Source organism: Xiphophorus couchianus, chromosome 12 (assembly GCF_001444195.1).
Source record: "Xiphophorus couchianus chromosome 12, X_couchianus-1.0, whole genome shotgun sequence".
Classification (NCBI taxonomy): Eukaryota; Metazoa; Chordata; class Actinopteri; order Cyprinodontiformes; family Poeciliidae; genus Xiphophorus; species Xiphophorus couchianus.
This window is the reverse complement of record NC_040239.1, coordinates 31,424,436-31,446,406: the sequence shown is the minus strand read 5'-3', so window position 1 is coordinate 31,446,406 and position 21,971 is coordinate 31,424,436. Positions and strand designations below refer to the sequence as shown.

General features: G+C 37.4%; 1 long non-coding RNA gene across 1 annotated transcript in view; it reads right to left on the bottom strand.

Moving 5' to 3' along the window:
* Positions 1-21,971, bottom strand: part of LOC114155025 (uncharacterized) — a 62,731-nt gene that overhangs the window by 36,497 nt on the left and 4,263 nt on the right. The window contains exon 3 of the long non-coding RNA XR_003597662.1: positions 4,823-4,870. This is a non-coding gene — a long non-coding RNA (uncharacterized LOC114155025). The remainder of the gene's footprint in view (positions 1-4,822; positions 4,871-21,971) is intronic.

Genomic DNA, 21,971 nt, shown 5'->3' with positions numbered 1-21,971 from the left:
TTTGTTCAGTTAGTGATATTGTACTTTAAATCCACTATCTGTATTCATTTTTATCCACTTTCGTTGTTTTAAACACTTCCTCCCCTTTCTCCTGAGACAGGAGAAGAGTACCAATTACAATCATGATTCAGTAGGCCAGTGGAGAAGAGACTGCCATATTGGAACAATGTGACTGGAACTGACCAAGTGAGACATTTTAAACACACCTCCAGGAATTTCCCTGAGCAGACACTGGGTGCATTTCACTTATTTAGTTAGAGTTGGCATTTACATTGTCTGAGGAGACAACAAGACACATCTTAGTTTATAGTTGCTCTAATAAAACTCACGTTATTTCTTGATTTCGTGTAATTGTGTGAGAGGGAGGTAGTTTAGACATCAATATCTGATGGAATAAACCAAAAAATATTCTGGAAATAAATTCTTTTAATCTAGGTTTTGATATCCTCTTTCACATCTCAGCAGGCTACAAAATGGACTTCTTCATCAGCAACATTTCTATTTCTGGTATTTGCACACGGCTGACTTTGAATCAGGAAAACAAGAAGGAGCTGCCCTGTGAAAACACAAAATCTTACCAAGTAATTTTAGTGCAAATATCTTAGTAAACTTGAAATAAGACGAAGCTAACTTACAAGTAACATTTCAGCAAAATATAGTGGTTTGTTTTAAGTCGTTTCTTGACAATAGATTAAAAAGTACAAGTTCCACTGGCAGATTTTGCTTATAACAAGACATTTTTGAAATGTTATAAGTGAAATAATCTGACAAAAGGAACAAGTACCTTTTCATCAATATAACTGACTTAAAACAAGCTCATATTTCTTATAAGTTAGTTTAGTCTCATTTCAAGGATACTAAGGCATTTGCACTAGAAACAAGACAAAAAGTAATTAGGTAGATCTTGCGTTTTTGCAGTGTGTGAATGAAAGAGTATCTGCAGAGATCCTTGTGTAGCGGGTGGATGTGGCTCTCTGCATAACGTGTATTAGGGCCACACAAAACTCAGTTTGTTTATCCCTGTGGAGTTGAGCTTTGTCATCACACACACTGAAGATATAGGCACTGACACTGGGAACAGTGTGACCCACTTCTGCCTGACCTGGAAACACTCCGCAGGCTGACCCCGAGTCTAACGCCAGTTGAATCAAGCGAGGGGTGTGCGGGGGGGCGGAGATGGGACTGTGAATCACATCAAGGCTAATCATGAATTATTAAAGGTTAAAATGATAAGAAAGCACAGAGGTCAGCAGCAGCAGCTCCCAAATTACACAGCAGCATTCACACCAAATTCAGAGGCATAAAAGTCTGAGAGGATCACAGGAGGAGAAAAGGAAAGTCAAAAAATGAAAAGAATTGGTTGTATATTTTCATTAGCCATCCATTTGACTATACGTTTACTTCAGTTATTCGGTGATCTTAACATAACAGTAAAAATCACATTAAAAAAACTAAATCCAAAAAAAAAATTAAGAGAAGTGCTGATGTGCAGCATTGTTGAGTGTTCAGAGGCGACGGGAGTAGAGAAATGAGAACCTGGTAGTCTATGGATGACTTTTGGATGCCACCATAAGAACCTGGCCCAGTTATGTGAGGACAAAGGAAAGGCATGTGCTGGGCTCAGGCCAAGTACTTCCATATGGGTGCTGAGTTCACTGGGTCCAGGTGGCATGTGGCAGGAAACACTACACTGTCAGTCAGCAGGGATTTGCTGCCACCCGATGGTCTGAGGGATATAGTGCATCAGGAACAGTGAATGCAATCACCTCATGAATTTAAAATTACGGTAACTAGAAATTAACAAGAAAGGGGAGGAAGTGTTTAAAACAAAGAAAATTAATAAAAATATAGACTTTTCATAAAATATAATAGCTACTTCTAAAATGGATCATGCGTCCATGCAGATATTAGGACTGACTAAGTATTTTGCGTTTGCTTATGAAAATGGTTTGAAGTAGTATTGAACAAAGTGGAAACAGGATGCAGAGATCCAGTGAGTGATACAAACTAGAGTCCAAGCTGGTAATGATTAACCATGGAGAGGTGCAGTTACCAAAGTACCATGACAACCTCACTCTCTACCAGGTGCTAGACTGGGGTCAAGCAGCATGTGAAAGGGGAAGGAGCCACAGAGGCAAAATACTTCAGGATGCAAGTCACAAAACAGCCATTTAGAGCAGAGACCCTCCTTATATGGGAAGCAGCATCTGTTAGATCAGCTTTAGTTGTGGAACATAGAGAAGCAACCTTTGAGAAAGAAACAAAGACAGTTTTTGACCATCAGTAGAACATGTGTTAGTATGCTTAAAAATGATTGATTTAGGAAAAAATAGTGAAATTAAATCAATATCTTTGACTTCTAAATGTTAGTGTAAAAACTATGTATTTATTTATGAAGGACAGAACTCAGAAGAATTGGAATTTAAAAATAAATTTAAACATAGGCAGAAATATTTCCAGCTTTAAATAGCTGGTAAAAAAAAGACTTCCTTCTTCCACAACTATTTATTTAAAGCTTGAAAAGGTTTGGCAACAAAAAAGCGTAAGTGTTTTCTTGCTTCTGATCAATCTTAAAATCTTTCTCTAAAAGAAGTGGCAATCAGGGCTTGAAACTACAAGTTAAACATTTATCTATGAAAGACATTGATTTGGAAAACCTGAACTAATTAAAATAATTAGTAAAAATGAATGATAAATGTTTGGGATGTTAAATGATGCCAAAATGAACCCCAAGTAGAAGATGACATGGCATCAGCTTTAAGCAAAATGAGCCAAGAGCCAGTATTTAACCGACAATCATCTGAAGCCAACTACAAGTTGTCTCTGAACATGTTGATATCTAAGCTGACATGAGTATTACATCTACAGGCGTAGTGTTGAAAACAGCTGTTGCCAGCTCAGCTATTTGGCCCCTGACCTGGGTGTTTGGGCACTGAATGGAGGCTTGTGAATTCCCACCCTGTTAGAAGCATTTACAAGCCCAAAGAGCCTCGCCTCAGCCCCCCTTGACCTCAACATCACCCTTGCCCAGAGCTTGCACCGAGGCATCCTGGGAGCATAAAAGGGCCAAAAGAGAGAAAGAGAGCAGTCCTGGCAGCAAGCCTACCTTGTCAAGTTTACAACCCAATCAGGCACTGCCTCATAAATTTCCACCTCATCCTCCTACAAGCTAACAATGCTGTCCATTCAGTGAGTGCTGCTTTAATAGCTCCTCTCCAGCTTCCTTCCACTGCCTAGAAACAAGCCTGCTCTCCTCCTCCTCTTACCTCAAAGGTTTAGAAAGGGATGAGCAGAAAGCGTACGTCCAAGCAGAGCAACACACAATCAGGTTAGTGAGGAGTCACGGCGAGGTCAGCTGTTTCTCAACTGTGTCTGACCTCTGACCTTCTCTACAGTGCCACCTGGTGCTGGAATGACACTCAAAGGAATCTAAAGTGAACTTCACGTGAACCTGGACCTTAACATTGGGCCACTGCCTCACCCAGGCCCCTCCAGTGCAGGTTTCCTTTAAAGCAAAGGACCACTGGCTTTACGATTTTCCCCACTTCTCGCCATTTTATTAACAGACATTGCCTGCTTGCATCACAAACACTTATAAGTGCTGACTCAAACTAGTTGCTATGGTTCCAGGCACTTCCTGTCGCTGCTTTCGTTCAGCTCATTTCAGCTGATGGATTCTGGATTCACAGCAACTGTTAATGCTGTAGTTTTAAAGAAGCAAAAGACGGCTCTGTCCAAGAGAACCTAGTACTCCTGAGCTCATACTCCCCTCTTGTGGACATAAGGAGAAAATATATACATATATTAAACTCTGCTCTGTCACTAGAGGGAGCTCTTTCTTTAATAGTTTTTATCAGCAGTCACTGAAGTCATCATAAAGTCATCATAAGTCTGACCAATGGAAAGGGACTAATTATTTTTTAATCAGTACTGAATACTGCAATGTGTAACGTAATCAATAGATATTGTAAAAATTCTCCATTAACTCCCTTATTGTTTAGTAGATCTGAGTGTAGTGATGGACTCAGACCTGAACCTTCAGAGTCACGTAGAGACAGTACAAAGTTGGCCTTCTATCACCTGAAAAACATTTCCAGGATTGAAGGACTAGTGTCACAGTGAGATTTAGAGAAACTCGTACATGTATTTATCTTTGATAACTGTAACAGTGTCTCTACAGGTCTGCCTGAAGAAAAAAAAAAAAAAAAAAAATCAATCTTCCAGCAGCAAAATCCAGTGTTTTGGATTTTGTTCTTCCACCAGGCAGATGGAGCACATCACCCAGTTCCAAAGTCCTTCTACTGGATTCCTGGAGCTCACAGCGTAGACTTGAAAATACTGGTGATAGTTTATAATTACTGAACAGCTTAGCACCACAATACATTAAAGTTCTGCTGTTGTTGTATCAACCTTCCAGATGCTCCCCAGAAATAGAACAAAACATGGAGAAGAAACATTCAGCTTCTATGCACCATAAATCTGGAACAAACTTCTAGAAAACTGAGAAACAGCTGAAATCCTGAGCTTCTTTAAATTTAGACTGAAAATCCACCTTATTAGAGCTGCTTTTGAACCATAATAAATGAAACATTTTTCACATCTTGATGTGTAACGACAGCACTTGACAAAATGTAATGTTTACTGGTTTTCTCAATTGATGACTGTGTGGCATCTTCTATGACTTCGTATTTTAGTGTTTTTAACATGTAAAATACTTTGAACTGCCTTGTTGCTGAAATGTGCTATACAAATAAACTTGATTGATTGATCAAAAACAGGAAGTTAAATAGTTACTTCAGGGAGGCAGAGTGTTTGAACTCACCCATGCTGTCGCTGGGTTCTGTCTCCAGGGGATGATCACCATAAAAACCTGGTGGGAAGGAACACAGAGGCAGAGGAACTGTTAGATATTACACTCATGGTTTGCTTTTAATGTTAAAAACTGGAGAGTGGCTCTGGAAAGTGCTTCATGCTGCAGCAATCTGTGATGTTTGGCAAATAGGCTCTGCAGGAGAAAACATGGAATTGGGTCAAACAGTTGGTGAATGTGGCGATGTCACAGTGACCCAAGTGTTTTTGGCTTTGTAGAACACAGAGTAATGCAGCATTGCCCCACCTGCACCTGTTGCTGTCCAATATCTACACTTTCTCCTGGCATACAAAACAGAAATTCAGCTGGAAATATTTCATGTTGCTTTTCAAACTGCAGACCAAGGCATGAAAACTTAAGAGATTAAGAAACTACATTTAATTTACATTTTTATAGGGATGCATTAATATGAGAATATGGACAGGTATCAATATCCAACATCAATATCGTTGTTTTGGCCACAAAAAAATAAAAAAAAACAAAAATAATCAGCCACATCGCTAACTTCTCCACTGCTTCTCTGCTTCCCACAATTCTTTACATCATCACCATCACTGCCCAATGACAAAACAAATACCACATGTCACACTTCATTCCCCAATCCAGAAACAAACAGCAACAATATGGAAATAAATATTAGCTATTAATACCGTCCCAGTGTTTTGTTTTTTATTGGACTGATACCGATATGTTAAATAAATGAAGTGAACTCCACTTCTGGCATGGTTAATAAACACTCCTGAACTTTTTAATTTAAGCAAATATTAAACATAAAATCAGCTTAAAATCATTTGCAGTGCAGCTCAAAAACCCAGAAATCCCCCTCCAAATCAGTCTGAGATCCCAAAGGTTCCACAGACCAAAGGCCAGAGGGGATCTAGTTCCTCCAGCGTGTTCTGGGTCTGCCCTGCAGTTTTAGTATAACATGACCATCCCACTTATATCTGGAATTTCAATCTTTCATTCTTTATGAATATTTCTTACATAGAACAAGGATAAAAAAAAAAACGTTAAATCAGGAGCTTAGCATTCAAACCTCTAGGCATGATGCTAGGGCTTTATGAAATCTGTTTTATTATTTCCCAAATTCCACGTTTTTCATGTTAACCATATTTATTAACCCAAGAACTATGTAATTATTGTGTGCATGAAAAGAAAACAAATCAATAGGTGAAGGTCAGCATACATATGTTTCACAAATACAACAGACAGCTGTGGTTCAACAGAGCATTAGCTTTACAAAGTGTTAAAATGGTTCTTCCTAATATTTGTAAGAACTCAATAATTATGAGCAATACTAAAAATCTTACTAACATAAGAAAGTCTTCCTTTTAAATATGCTTTACAGTTGATCTGAATACCTAAATATTTATCACATAAAAAACCTGCAAAACTAAAAGCTTGACTGTCAGTGTTTTGGAGTTGCTTTCATGTTCCTGCAGCTGCACACCCCACTGTTTATGTTTTAGTCATAGTTACTGTTTGATTTAATATTTCTTGTCTCCTTCTAATTTTATCAAATTTTGTTTTGTATCTTTTAATTTTTATGTTATTTGTTTCCACCTTAGATTTTAGTCATTCATAGTGATATGGTGATAGTTTTCTCAGATTGCTAAAGGGCTAATAATTTGCTAATTTATCATTATCACCATATCAATGTAAACAGTAAGTGTTTGGATTCCAAAAAATTACCTGATTATCATTTTTAGCCATAAAATGAAATCAAGCTGGATAATTGGACTAATCGATATAATAAATAATGGACCAATCAACCAATGGACCACACTGTCTGATTTTAATGCACAGCCTGATGCATCATCTGACTCCCATAGCTGAAGAACAATCTGTTTTCTTCATATCAGTTACCCTCTTGGTGCCAGAATTTATTTTTACCCACTCCCCCCTCCACATCTTACGTCCTTGAGCAGCGCAGCCATCTGTGCGCCCACCAAGTAGCCACTTCTCACTTACACAGCGCCCAGTAAGCCACATCATTCATGTCCAGAATGTTTCAGACCAAGGGGCCATCAGTATCGAGTCCACCAAACCACTCACCTCCCCCGATTTGTGTCAGCGTATCTCCGTGCTACCAACAGCTGTAGACCCCTGACCCGACACACACTAGCTGCCCCCCTGCCCCTCCCCACCTCCTGCCCAAAACCAGACCCGCAGTCAACAGCAGCATATGTTCTCCCTGGAGCATACACCAACACACACGTGCCTCAGTCATCTTCCTGCTGAACAGACACACACTTATACAAATGTAACAAGAACAAATGTCTGCAGGCCCCCGCTGAGTCAGTGTACAATCTAGTTCACTGTCGACGTTTCAAATCATGTGATTGGCCATCCTGGTCAACAATAATGGCGATGAACTGATTATTGAAATAATCAACTAATTTAGTAATTAAATAATCATTAACTGGAGTATTCACACTAAGGCCATTTGCTAATAGAACACCACACTCAATTAAGCCAAAGCTGTATGAAAAATATATGCAGTTTGATTTTTTTTTTAAAAAACAAAAAACTTCTTTGTCTGTAAATCTCTTCTACTCAGAGCTCCTCAAATGTCAGTTTCAGCTTCACCTGGTTCAAAAGCAAGTAAAAAAAAAAGATATCATATTATGCACCTTTTGCTATCGGAGTTTTGATTGGTTAATTGGACAACTAAACAGATCAGCCCTCCGCTGTCCTGATGGCTTCAGCTTTACACAGGTTGATGATAGAGGGATTTTCTTAACCGAGAAAGCATCCTTTGCTGCAAATAATCCAGTGTTCACTGAAGGGATAATGTTATTGCATTTTAACCAATATAATGAAATTGAATTATTTATTTATTTGCATTTTTAATTAAATTAAATGGTTAAATGAAAAAATTGCAGAATGTGCCATTTTAAAAAAAAAAAAAATCAGATTAATCAAAAATATTGTTTGAAAAATAGGATACTCCATTATTAAAATATGTGTTAGCTGCAGCCCTAAATAAATGGCAGATTTTTAGCTGTTGAATTTTCTTATGAAATCATAAATTAAGAATGTCAAAGAATTTGTGAAGTTACAGTGAATGTTCACAACCTAAGAACAAGAGAAAACGGAGCTCTCCTTTAACACAAAGCCAGCTTCACAGTGTGCCCCTTGCCCACTGTGAGGGTCCTGGTCCATCAACCCTCCACACATTTCTCTCTGATATTTTTATTGTGATGCTCTCTGGTCAACTAACAACAACATTTCTGAGATCAGAGCCAGGTGCTGTTTCAGTCTACTCTCCAAAGCTTCAATTTTCACCATTACCAGCCCCACAGTACAGAAGAACAGAGAGCTTGAGTGTGTGGTCTCTGTCACTAATCCCCACAACAGCTTATTGACCATCATAGCCTGAGGCTGGACAGGTTTCCAGCAGCAGCCAATACAGCCAGAGCCTGCTCCACTTTGGCCCATTGTCTGCTGACAATGAAAGGCTGCATCTTTAACCTTTCACCTTTAAAACCTTTGCAACCTCCAGCACAATCAGCTCACCATCAAAACAACATATCGTCTTCCCCCCTGGCTCCCTGCTTGTGGATTGCGACGTACGGAGCATGATGGATTTGTGTGGTTTACCACTGAGTGGCTCAACACTGTAGCATCCATCATCTCTGGATGTTCTGATGACTTCCAGCCAGGCTGCATCAGCAGGCTATGATGTACAGCTCGTATTATAGTACGACTCATTCTATTGTACATAATTAATGGTCTGTTTATAATTAACATGGAAAAATTACTAGGCAGTAATAATCTATAGGGCTACCCCATATCAGGAAAATGGAAATGAATAAATTGATTTATTCATTAAGCTTGTCATTACCAATAAATATTACTGACAGACCCTGAATGTTTGCTGCAGCTCCTTATACAATAAATTATTTTTATTGCAATCCAAGGAGTTTTTTGCTAGGGGTGGGCATTTATCGTATCGTTTCTCATTATAAATTTCTAATAAGAATTTTGATTCATTGTTGTTGCTTTAAATTCCAACTAATTATGCTTTAAAAAAAAGCTGTCGGTATTGTTAGGATTTTAAGTTGAACTATTTTCTCTACTGTTTGTTCAATGACGGGGTCAATAAATATTAGTACATTTGAAAATCTGAGTAAATTGCCATTACTGTGTTCAGTTTAGTGATACTAATCTACTTCATGCAACTGGTGTCCTAAAGAAGCGTATAATAAAGGGAAATGTTTTTCAAGAGAAGTATCTCTGTTTGTGGGGGTCATTGCTCAGTCCTGCTCTCAGAGCCACACAGTTACCTACATAGGAAGTAATAAATCATTCTTATTGTCCCTTTTATCGCAATCTTATTGTGACAGTAAAGGTTTAATATTTTTAATAAATAACATTTTTATCATTATCACAATAATACCACAAAATACTGTGACAAAAATGTAAGTCCATATTGCCCACCCCTATTCTTTGCAATATTTATATTGCATACAGCAAAATTGCAATAATAGTGAATGTATGCTATACAGTGTTAAGCAGCTCTGAGAGAAAATGTGTTAAGAAATTAGGAGTTGTGATGCAGCACAGATTCTGATGTTTATTAGTGTAATTGTGTACTAATGTAATTTATGATGACAAAAATTATCATCATAATTTTGATCCTATGACCTGCTTCATCCTAGAAGCAGGTCAAAAAGCATCAATCAACAAATCTAATGTGATATTAAGAAGCAAGCACTTGGCAGAGTATGGTAATTTATCGAGGCTCGCTGCAGAGAATAAACTAAAATAAACTCAGTACTGTCAGACAGCAGTTGAAGCAGTCTTCAATTTCCAACACCCAGCAGTATGAGCGCGACAGGCAGAAGGCGAAGCAAATAATCCCAAAAATTATTTCATTTTGCAGACATAACCCTGCCCAAGCTCCAGCAGACACAGTCCTCTCACATCGAACGTCTCCTTAAAAAGGTGTTGCATCTCCTGGACGTTTCACAGCTCATATATGGAGCTGGGACTTCAGTGTTAAGTTTAACATCTCTGCGGAAAAATCCAGATTTTACACTTCAGCACAATAATATCTGCACCTTACACAAGTGTGAAGAGTAAGCGCTTAAATTCAGTGATGCATCCACCATTGTGGACCAACACGGGAATAGACTCATGACTGGAAAAGCGCCGATCTTGTGCTCTTTATAAAAATAACTTTAGTAAATGCTGTTGAAATTTTTTTTGCCCCTTTAAAGTAAATGCTCTTTAATTTCACTTGTGCCTTTTTCTGCTTCAAGGTCAAGACTAGATTAATATGGTTTAAGTAGCAAATGAGCTTTTAATGTGCATAGAAGCACTGTATTTATTTCTTTTCACATAATAAAAAAGGTAAACACTATTTTTTGAAACAAGGCCCAACTGAGTTTGCTCATGCACAAAACAGTGTTGAATGCAACTTTGATTTGACTTTGAATGTTTCCTTTTTTAGCTGGACAATATTTGATATATGCAATGATCTATTTGACTTTCTGCATAATTTAGGCTGCTGAGAGTTTTACTATTTTCAATCTGTTAAATATTGCATCACTGATAGCAGATTTTTCAGTTGTGGTTTTGACTGAATTGTCATTACTGCACTTGACTTGCAAGGTTTTATATGCGTTTGTGTAAATTAAGGTGATTTTATGGTTCCTTTCCACCAGATCTATGTGATTGGTGTTGGTGATCAACACCAATCAGCATTTAGGGCTGATTCAGTAGCATAAAACCTGATCGGAGCATCCCTACTAATATTTATGCTCCAAAGGAATAGATAAAAGCATTTAAACTTTTTACAGCTTTTCCCCTATGCAGCAGGGGTCTCTAAAGAGAAATGAAGTGCAGCATCAACCCGGTAACCACAGTACATCAGCCTCGACTTTTAAGCCTGTTCTGATCTCAATGTCAAAACCCAAATCATAGTAAATTACCTGTTATTCCAGCAAATAGGTCTGTTTTAAATAAAGAGCTACAGAGAGAAAAGATAAAGAATTTGTTGCTGAATGAGTTTTAACACTACCCCCTAGAAACTGTTGGTTGTGTGAGGTCCTAGTGGCAGCAAGGTGTTTCTTCCACCTTGTGATCTATGTGATCTATGCCATTACCATGAAGAAACTCATCAGATATTCTCTTTGCCATTGCGACTAAGCTGCCACCTACTGATAGTAAAACGACAACTAATAACAAATTCAATCAACTTTAATGTGAGCACTTTCAAAATTAGGTGGAACAGCAGCTCAAAATCAAAAGGCTGTTCAAACCCTGGCATGTCAATAAACTCACAGATATTTTTTTAAGTATTTTGTCAAACACTCAACAAATTAATTGGATCTAGAAGAAAAAGCCCTTTGAAGGGGAGCAACACCAGTAATCCAATGCATCTTCTTAGACAGGAACAGCTTTTGTACATAGAGTTTCTATGGTGACCAACTGCTATACTGGCCTATAGGTGGTAGTAGTCCATCATTTTATTACAATATCAATCTTTAGCTAGGAGATGTACCACAGATTTAGATCAACCAGCACCAATCGAGCCTGATAGTCCATACTGCTAATAAGTTGTTGCTATGGATAAAATGAACAGTATGCTTGAGTGCACATGCTACATGTAATTCATTCAACCAGCCACTCAGTTTTCATCCATTGTTTTATTTGTCCCTAGTCCTTCCTGTTTAACATGACCAAATCAGTTGTGGGCTCCATCTTAAACAGATGGACAGTCCATCGCAGTTCCAACAAAGAATGAGACAAAAATACATAACACACTAAGTTTATCATCATCATCAATCTAAATTGGTATTTATTATTTAGCATCGGTTGAAAAAAAAAAAAAAGTCTCTTGTGGTTTAGGTTTGTGCGGATTTTTGCGCATTGGGGAGGTGGTTGTGCTCTTGCAAGTCAGGTGCAGTGATAGTTTTGTGCTACCCTCCGATCTGTCGGACCTTTTGTTTTTTCTGACATCTGCTGGTGTCAGCCAGCGGGTGACCCGTCAACTGTTCAGTTCGCAAAACCACAAAAAAAAGCTAATAAACCGGCGACCCGCCAGAACTACGCACACTGTAAAAAGCTCAGGCGGGCTCTTAGAACTACGGGAGGTTCAAACTCCACTGATTCATGTTTAGCTTACAGAAAAACGCCAACCCGTGAAATAAACAAAAACAAACTGACCAATAAAGATTTAGGCTTTGGCGTGCCCCACCTCACCAACTTCAAACTCTGAACTAAGAACGGCTGATCACATAATAGCAATTAACCATAGCTGTCCTTACTGATAACTATTGTGAGTAGTCCCTAACATTAATATGATCAGGCAGCATGTAATCATATTTACTTATATGAATTATTGTTATAAAGGCTGAGCCAAGAATATTTAAGTCTGTATCAAACAAGTAGCCCTTCGTGTTACTCTGGACCTGTGAAGTAGCTCCCAGTCTCAAAAAGGTTGGTGACCCCTGATTTAGACCAACTTTCTCAAATTCTCTACTGCTCTGTTCGAATTCTGCAAAATTAGTTCTCTGTCATATGTGTCCAGTAGTATTATTTGAAGACTACTTTTGAGAGTGGTCATAATCTTGGGTTTAAAATCAATCATCATTAAACCTCAACAAAACTGAGCAGAAACATATTAACAATATTTTTACTAAATGAGAACATTCAGTTAGGCTAATGTTTGTCCCTACTAAATAAACACTGATACTTTGAATGTTTCAACCAAATTTATTAAAAGAAACTAATTTGATCTGGTAATCTATGCTGTACTGCCAGCATGGTGTTTTGTGTAAATGTAACATGTAAAAAGGAGGTGGTCGGTACAATCCTGCTTCCCAGGGTGACCCAAAAGAGGGCAGTGCCATGTTACTAATGCATCCGCACATCCCAGATTACTGGATTCTAATGAGGTTGTTACAGTGACAAAACTTATTTACAGGTGTGTGATGTAGAACAGACAATGAAGATGGACCATTACCTCAGCTGAATAAAGGTCAAAAAAACAGGTCTTAGTTGTGTGACATCAGCGCTCTGCTCAATCAATCACTCTTTCCCACTTGCAAGATGGATGAGAGGAAGCAGTGCCACAGATAGATCATTGTTTTCACTCTGCAGCAGCAGCAGGACATAATGAATCCCATGCTTGCCGAGAGGTCAGAGTAGAGAGGGTTTCTTTACCCCTTGGGCACCACTTTATCCCTCCACCCCCTCCAATAAAGACGTCCATGCATGACAGTAAGGAGTTTCAGTTTGCTTCAGACAGTCTTGAGGGAACAGATGGGGTTATAACAAAGTGAAGAGGGAGATGTTGCCGCCAGTAACGTGACCACCTGGCTGTGATGTTGTGATAAGACCAAAGCTAGATCAGCTTGTTGTTGTCAAAGCTCAACAAGTTCTAAAAAATAATAATAAAAGACTTAGGAGCTTTATATCAAATGAGACATTTCTTTTTGTGTTTGAAAAGTAAAAAGTAATTTTCTTGAGTTTAACAATTGTTAAAACAAAAGTTTCTTTGTAAACCTGCTACTTGATCATAGGACAAAGAAATCAAAAACTCTAGAAATCCAAGGGAAGCTAAAAGCACATTTAATGGACATTAAAAAAAAATCAAAGGGTCCATTTTTATTAATCCCAACAGAAATGGATTTAACCAGGTGATATGAAGACAAATTATATGTTTTGACGAGACATAAGCAGTGTGGGATCGTCTGCGTGCCACTTTCTCAGTATTCTGGTTCTATTTAGTGTCACTTTCCACCTTTTCCAGCACCCTAACAGACCAAGTCATTTTGGATGGAATAAATGCTTATAGATTTGAAGAAAAAGTAAATATCTAGACCATGTCTAAAGAGCCAAGGACGTCACAGTGCGTTCAGTATCCTTTTTGCTCATCTAACATCGAGAATTTATTTATTCTGAGTATGTTGATAACAAACCAAATAAGAAATATTACAACAACTATAACAGTAGTAATAATGTTAATATTTAAACTTGACTTTGATGAATTTGCAAACAGTAATGATAAAAGAAAATCTCCATATATGCCTATTCTGTAGAAAGAGTAGACTGTAGAAAGAGGATACTTGAAGTCTTCAGTGAGCCAAAAATTAAAAATATCAATTCTTCCTTATACGATTAGGCAAAATTGTAAAAAGTGATAAAAAATATGTTTAAAATTACTTTTAAACTTGTGATTGTGACTTTGTAGTAATATAGAAATATTAATACATCACTGTTGTCATAGCATCCACCACCTAATTATAAGGCCAAGACAACTAACAACTTAGGACTAAAATGTTCCAACATTTCAGATTGAATAATCTATCAAAACTCAACAACACTATCGATATGGTTATTCCATCCATGTGTATTTAGCTCTTAGCTGAAGTAATACTTCAATTAATCAAAAATCTATCAAACAAATTTTTTATTTGTATAGCACATTTCAGCAGCAAGGCATTTCAAAGTGCTTTACGTCATATCAAACACAGAAACACAATGCAACATAGAATCAACAATCAAAACACGACATTAAGTCAAGTTCCATCAATAAATTTGTAATTGATTACATTTCAAATTCAATTCTAAACAGGTGGGTTTTTAGTCGTGATTTAAAGGAAGTCAGTGTTTCAGCTGTTTTACAGTTTTCTGGAAGTTTGTTCCAAATTTGTGGTGCATAGATGCTGAAAGCTGCTTCTCCTTGTTTGGTTCTGGTTCTGGGGATGCAGAACAGAACCAGAACTGGAAGACCTGAGAGGTCTGGAAGGTTGATACAACAACAGCAGATCTTTAATATATTGTGGTGCTAAGCCGTTCAGTGATTTATAAACTAGCAACAGTATTTTAAAGTCTATTCTTTGAGCTACAGGGAGCCAGTGGAGGGACTTTAAAACTGGTGTTATGTGCTTCTATCTTCCTGGTTTTAGTGAGAACGCCAGCAGCAGCATTCTGGATCAGCTGCAGCTGTTTGATTGATTTGTTGGACAGACCTGTGAAGACGCTGTTGCAATAATCAATACGACTGAAGATAAACGCATGGATTATCTTCCCGTCCAAGAAGAATATTGTGTACATGTAATTTAGAATTCTAATAAAAAGAACGTGCATTTCAGAAATCTACATTCCTGACTTCTTGCTTACAGTAAAAATTATCCTGCGGAAAAAAGGAAATATTCAAGCGGCCAAAAAAATGTATTAAAAATCCTCAAAGGCACATCCTGAGTTGATTAAAAGATTATCTTAAATATCTTCATTTTATGTTGTAATTCAAGTAATTACAGAATTGCAACCAAGCTTAGTCTTAATCTTAGTAGTTTGTAACATTTGTATCTGTTTCATTATGTCTACATCTAATACGTGATAAAACAACTTTGTTTATTCAGTCAGTATTTAATGCAGCTGACAAAAAAATTAATAAAATATAATGATGTCCTTTTTAGCCTTTCATCTTAGAAATATAGAACTGTGCTCGTTCGGTACACACACACACATATAATACACATTTTTATGTTACACATATCAATTTATCCTACATAAAAAGCTCTGGAACATATGAAGAAACCACTGCACTGAACCCTATAGAAAACCTAGTGGTTATCCAACTAAATATTAATTTCTGAACTCCTCCTGAGTTAAAACATTCATATTGTTGTTTCTATGTGAATATGAACTTGTTTTATTTGCATTATTTAAGGTCTGAAAGCACTGCATCTTCTTTATAATCTTGACCATTTCTAATTTTCTGCAAATAAATATTAAATTTGTTTGCAGAAATGTCCATATCTCTCTCTCGCTCACTCAATCAGTTCTTTATTCCTAAGCGCTGATCAGCAGTCTGCCGTTAGGCCAAGATCAACGAGGAGCCTCTCAGCACACACTGGGGTGGATGCAAGATTTGACAGATTGTGATGGAACTTAAGGGCTGACTTAACAGGCAGTTTCGCAGTCATACGTTGACCTCGACATCTGACCCTTGACCTTGTTGTGTAACAAGGCACAGCACAGCAGATCCACATGTCAGTGCTGTCATACTCAGTGTTTCTGGCTGACAAAAGCATGTAGCCACGTGGTGCTGGCCTCCTAATGCCAGTTAAATTCACGCAACACCTCTACTAAATCTGCTTTTCTCGAAATAATCTCCAGTGGACGACTTTATGTAAAATAGTATAATACTTTTTACTAAAGCTTGGATTTAAGCAGTTTAACAATAACAGCCTCTAAGGAACATTAGAAAATGTAAGTTTTCCATCTGACGACCTAAAGTTAATCAATGCATTTTTTTAAATTGTATTTAAAATACAAAGTTATGGTTAGAGGAGAACTTTCTTCAACTCATTCAAGGGAAATGGCAAATTTTTTTAAACAAGTAAAGATATTCAAAAGAAAAACTTACTGTATTCACAAAACCAATCTGTTACATGAAATCGTCGGGTCAAGCTAAAGCTCTTGCTAGTAACAATTCCACTAACAGCTCTGTTTTCAGGATTTCCGGAGACGAACGTAGCCTCTCTACAGCGACTCTGTAGCACACGCTCTCTGTGTACACACACATCAAGGAAAATTGCAAAAGAAAACAGCTAGGAGTAGTGCAAATATTGATCCTATAGTTTCTCAATAGAGCATCTCACAGTTGGATGTTCACAGTTTTGGACATTAATGATCTCAGTCTCACTTTTTTTTTTAATCAGATCTTCCCACTTTAATGATATGAGCAATTCAGACCCTTCAGGTCTTCCAAAATACCTAGTTTGATCAAACCCAAAGGAAGAACAAAAACCAGCAGTGAGGAATCATTTTCTTAATATGACCCTCATCTTCCTACAGACATGAGGACATTATTAATGTTTTAAAAGTAAATAGTCTATCTTTTTGGTTATACTGTTCAATACTGCAAATATAGAACACTAATGCCACCAAAAAACTTCAATAATTATTCATTTCTAGTTTCACCTTACTACACATTTCAGCACATCGTTTTCATGCTAAGCCTCATCTAGCTCATCATTGCTTCATCTCTTGATCTTATGTAAAGCACACTCCATTACTGTCATGTATAGAGCCTGCTCTAAATAGAGAGACTGATTGTCTAATTGATACATTGACTATACAAAATCAAAGACAAACTGATGGTTACAATACAGCGAAGTAGATTTGTCAACAGAGTTTTGTGGTGGATGTTTTTTTTTTATTGGGGACAGTAGAGAGACTCCTTTTAAAAAAGGAGGTCCTATTCATATCAACAACTGGATAGCCTCCCACTTTTAGATTATTATTTCAAATTGTTGCAGCAAAAAAGTACATGAAGGTAAATAAACCTAAATTGGTTACCCTCTTTAAGACGTCAAACAAACGATGACTTTTATTGTGCTGGTTCCATGCATCCAATCAACATTAACAGTTGATCCTGATGCGTGACTGGGCTCTGGGTCACGCTGTGGTCAGGGAGGGGGGGTGGAGGTGGAGTAGGGACTCTATCACCGCCACTTGACATGCTCAAAGGAGCAACTTCTCTTTCATCATACCAGGGGTCAGAGTTTTATTACCTCACAGAGCCAGCCAGCATATAGCACTGAGCAAACTCGGGCCTACAGCAACCATCTGATTAAAATTAGCTCCAACCAGACAAAAGACCGTCCCCATCAGCTGGATGTGACCGGCAGCCAATAAACTCTGTGCCTGGACAATCTAGATACAGTCATACCATCCTGATATTAACCTGATATTTGAGAAAAAATTTAATATCCCAAGATTTTAATAAGCTTAAAAACTCTGACTCAGACATGGAGGATGTTGTAGACATCCTCTATAACTTAGTAACTTTGTTGCTACATTTACTGATTTTTCCAACAAAAATAAAAAAAGGTATGTCAGCCAAAATCAGAATCAACAAGTCAGGTTTTATAAAGATCCCTGATTGGCCAGAAAACTGCAAATGGTGCACTCCTAAATATTGCGCAGAAGTAATATATTGTTTGTTTAAATATTGCTTGTGTTGATAATAATTGTTAAACAAAAATATGCAAATACTGTCCTTTCACAACCTGGAGAAGTCTATGTATGCTTGTGTTTAGATAAGAAGAAGAGTTTCTGTTCAACAGGTCTATTTAAAAACCTCTACCTGCATGGTTCCATGTATCTTTTCTGTTGTAAAACAACTGAAATGCATGATGATGAGCCTTATCTGCAGGTTCTGCTACAACCAGCTACTGACAGCAGCTTACAGCCTTCTGGGTATTGAAGAATTTTTAGCTGTGTAGAAAACACAGATCAATGCTGGCTTTTCCTCATTCAATTGAGAGTTTTAGTTGGAACCAAGCTGGTTTCATTCTTTACAGGAGCTGATCTTTTATAACCCCCACCAATAACTGTACCAATCACAGCTGCAGCCTCACAGGAAGGCCCTCACTACACTACATACCAAGTTCAGTGCTTTACAGCTGCCTATAAAATCATCCTCCAACCACACTCAAACTGAAGACATTTACTGCCTCTGGGTTGGCGACGTGATGAATATCACAGAAGCCTGACAAAAGCCCAACTTCCAGATCAAGCATCATTGCATCATGATACTCCAGTTCCTTCCATACACCATCACACAGCAAGCATGGGCTTCCATTAGCATCTGTTGGAGTCCTTCTACCTCTGCCAGGAGCAAGCAGGCAAAGCAAGCAGGCTGCCCCAGTCCTGCAGCTCATGGATCAAGTGGAGGCTGTAAATACTTTGCTGGGTTATGTTGAGGTCAGCCGAGCGCAGCGGCAATAATGCTTCAGGAGCATCATGCCACTGTCCCTGCTCCTTGTTCAAATAGCACTTACCTGCCGCTCCCCCCGATCCGCGTGTCACATGGTATACCTCTCCTCACACACCCACACACACACAATACATTTAGACTTACATTATAAATGAAGAAATTATTTTATATAATTTTTTTCAGTTCCACTGCAAAATTATCAGTTCTCTGATTTTACTTTTTATAGGTGTACGTTTGAGTAAAATGAACATTTTTCTTTTATTCTATGAACTACTGGAAACATGTCTCTGAAATTCCAAGCAAAAATGTATTTTTTGTTTTGCAGAAAATGAGAAATGGTCAAAATCACAAAAATATGCAGTAACAGACCTCAAACAAAACAAAGAAAACAAGTTCATACTCATTTAGAAACAACAATCTTAATGTCTTAACCCAAGAAGAGTTTAGAAATTAATATTTGGTGGAATAATCATGAGGTTTTCAATGGGGTTCAGTGCAGTGGTCTCTTAATCTTTTCCAGAGCTGTGTGTATGTACATACGTACACACCTACACACATGCATACATATAATTATTTTATATAATTTTTTTCAGCTCAGTTCCACTGCACAATTATATATATATATATATATATATATATATATATATACTGTATATAATAATTGTAACAATCAGTCTGTCTTTGATCTTGTATATATATACACATCATTAATGAATGAGGATTAACTAAGATTTCAAACTTAGGGTATTCGTAATCTGCATGGACCTCAGTACTGAGCTACGTTCCAGTGCTGCTGTGGCTATGCATCACCATTTGACCTCCATCAGCCTGACCTCACACATGTTGCCAAGAAACAAGAGCCAAAGCATCAAGGACTTTCAGCCTTTAAGGCTCTGGGGCAAAGGAGACTTCCTGCCACAACACTGCACATAAATGCTTTGTTTAAAGTTCAAAGTTTACATAGCAAAGGGCATACATCAACATTTTACCAATTTTTTTTTACTTGCATCCATATTTATGATAAAGTGTGAAAATATGTATAAAAAATGTGAAAGAAAAAAGCAAGAAAACAGACAGCCAAATTTGCAAGAGCGGTGCCGTTAAATCTAGAAAGCTAAATCATGGCATGGATAACATAATGGCATCCCGAGCCAAGTTCATAAAGTTAGGATGTATATGGCAAATTAGAGGGAACCAAGAGTACTTTTGTAAGAGTGTCACTAGGGTGCACCGACAAGTCAACCAGCCAATAAATTAACCGCAATTTTCTTAATTTTGAGATCAGTGATCGGCTGACGCATGTAAAAATGATCTTTTCCACCGATCTCATCTACCTGAGCAGAGACCTGAAAATCAGCCACTGTCCTCTTTTTCTCTGCTGTGTGAGAAGTTTAACTGACAGACCCACATGTTCACAGTTAACAATAGTCACCTCACCGTCACCAACTCTCTTGCTATATTTAGCAACATTTCAGACAATAAATAAATAAATAAATAAATAAATATCGGCAGGTCAAGTGTTTTAAAGATTGGTAATCTGCAAACAGCCAGGAAACTGCAATCGGTGCAGCCCTAAATGCAACATTTTGGAGACTTAAACAACCAGCACTATAGGGAGAGACATAAAAGCACCTGGTGGTATAATTTGCCTTTAATTTACCACATAGGGAATGAATACTTGTGCTAAAAACTACAGTTCCAAACTCCTTGCAGAATTATGTTAGATACTGAATGTTACGCTCCTGTTCTAAACAACACGGATTTATAAAGGCAACATGTATAATGATATGTCCATCCACCATTTTGTACGCTACAAAAAATATGTAGCATACAACATTTTTGTACGCTACAAGTTTCAGAAGTTTTTCCCACTGCAAACTTTACATTCCTCTATACATGAATGACCTGGTCAGGTCTGCTATCGCCTTAGAAACCGAATTTTGTTCTAGTAGGAACACTGTCACCACCATTCTACTGCTGATTACTGCACACACCATTGTTTTTGAAATCTCTAAACTGTGCAATGTAAAACATGTCTGGTCTTCCTTAAAAACAATATCAGGATTGACAGCAGCATTTCTGTATAAACATTTATAGAAAACAATCGGAATTTGTAAATAATATATAATTCTGAAAAACAACTTCCATCTCTGTCTACTTTTCTTTGAATTCAAAGTATAATTTTGTGCCTGGAACATTAACAAGTCAATTTAGATTAATCACATACATTTTAAGGCACTAAAAATGTTAATACAATTGTTTTTTGCAAACAACAGTTTTTTATTATTTGGTTCTTCTCTTTTTTTTTTTTTTTACATACAAACATTCAGGCAGAATCGTTTTATGTTTGCGACATCAGCAAATAACTGCCATGGAAAACAAAGCTGCTTCTGTTGCCCCACCGGGGGTTGATGTCTGCTTCTAAACCGATCTGATGGCGTGTTGGAAAAGACTTATTTTGTGCCAGTTGTGCTAAAATTAGTTTGTCTATCAGTGAATCTATCTGAGGCTAAAATAGCATCTCAGTGCTAAAGCTGGTGCAACAAGAGTACACTGTGGACAAGAGCAGATCCACAGTCCACATTTCTAAAAATAAAAAAGTTTTTTTCAAATAAGTTTCATGAATGATCAGGGCTTCCTGCAACACTGGAAAGCCGAACAGCTAATAGCAATTTGCATTAATCTGATGGTTGAAGAAGCTGAAGCAAAGATTAAAAACTATAAATATATTTGTTGTTGAGTTCATGTCTCTATTTATTCAATTTAGGCGCAAAAATGGTTTTTGAGTTGAAAATATTGAGTATTTTGTCAATATATAGTTTTCAAATAAAATGTGACTAAATACAGATACTGCAATTGAAGCAATCAAATGTTTTTATTGATTCCCCCCACTAATAATTTTATAAATAGGAACAGTGGGACCATGAGCTATAGAGCAATTTGTGAGAATTATGTAAATAATTCTAAGGTTGGGTCGTATCAATTTCTGGTTCATCATTAAGACCTTCCCAGAATATACTCTAAATTATTTGTCCACCTAGATAGGCTAGTGATATTGAAGTATTACTCTGTGTACTTTTTCATTTAAGTAACCCAATACTTGGGATAATTATTTTTCAATAGACCATTTTAAAATGCACTGCATTGCTTTTAGAGTTATAGCAGTCTTGCCAACACCTGCCCATAGGAGGCTTTAGAAGGATAAGAAAAGAGAAAGAATCTAAGAGAAAACTATCATTTGTAAAGCAGAATGTCAGGCCACTGTTAAAAGAACATCCATTCCATTTTCCCATGTAAACAGATTTGAGCTTTTGGGCTCCAATAAAGATGTTAATGTCTGTCTTTAGTTTTTTG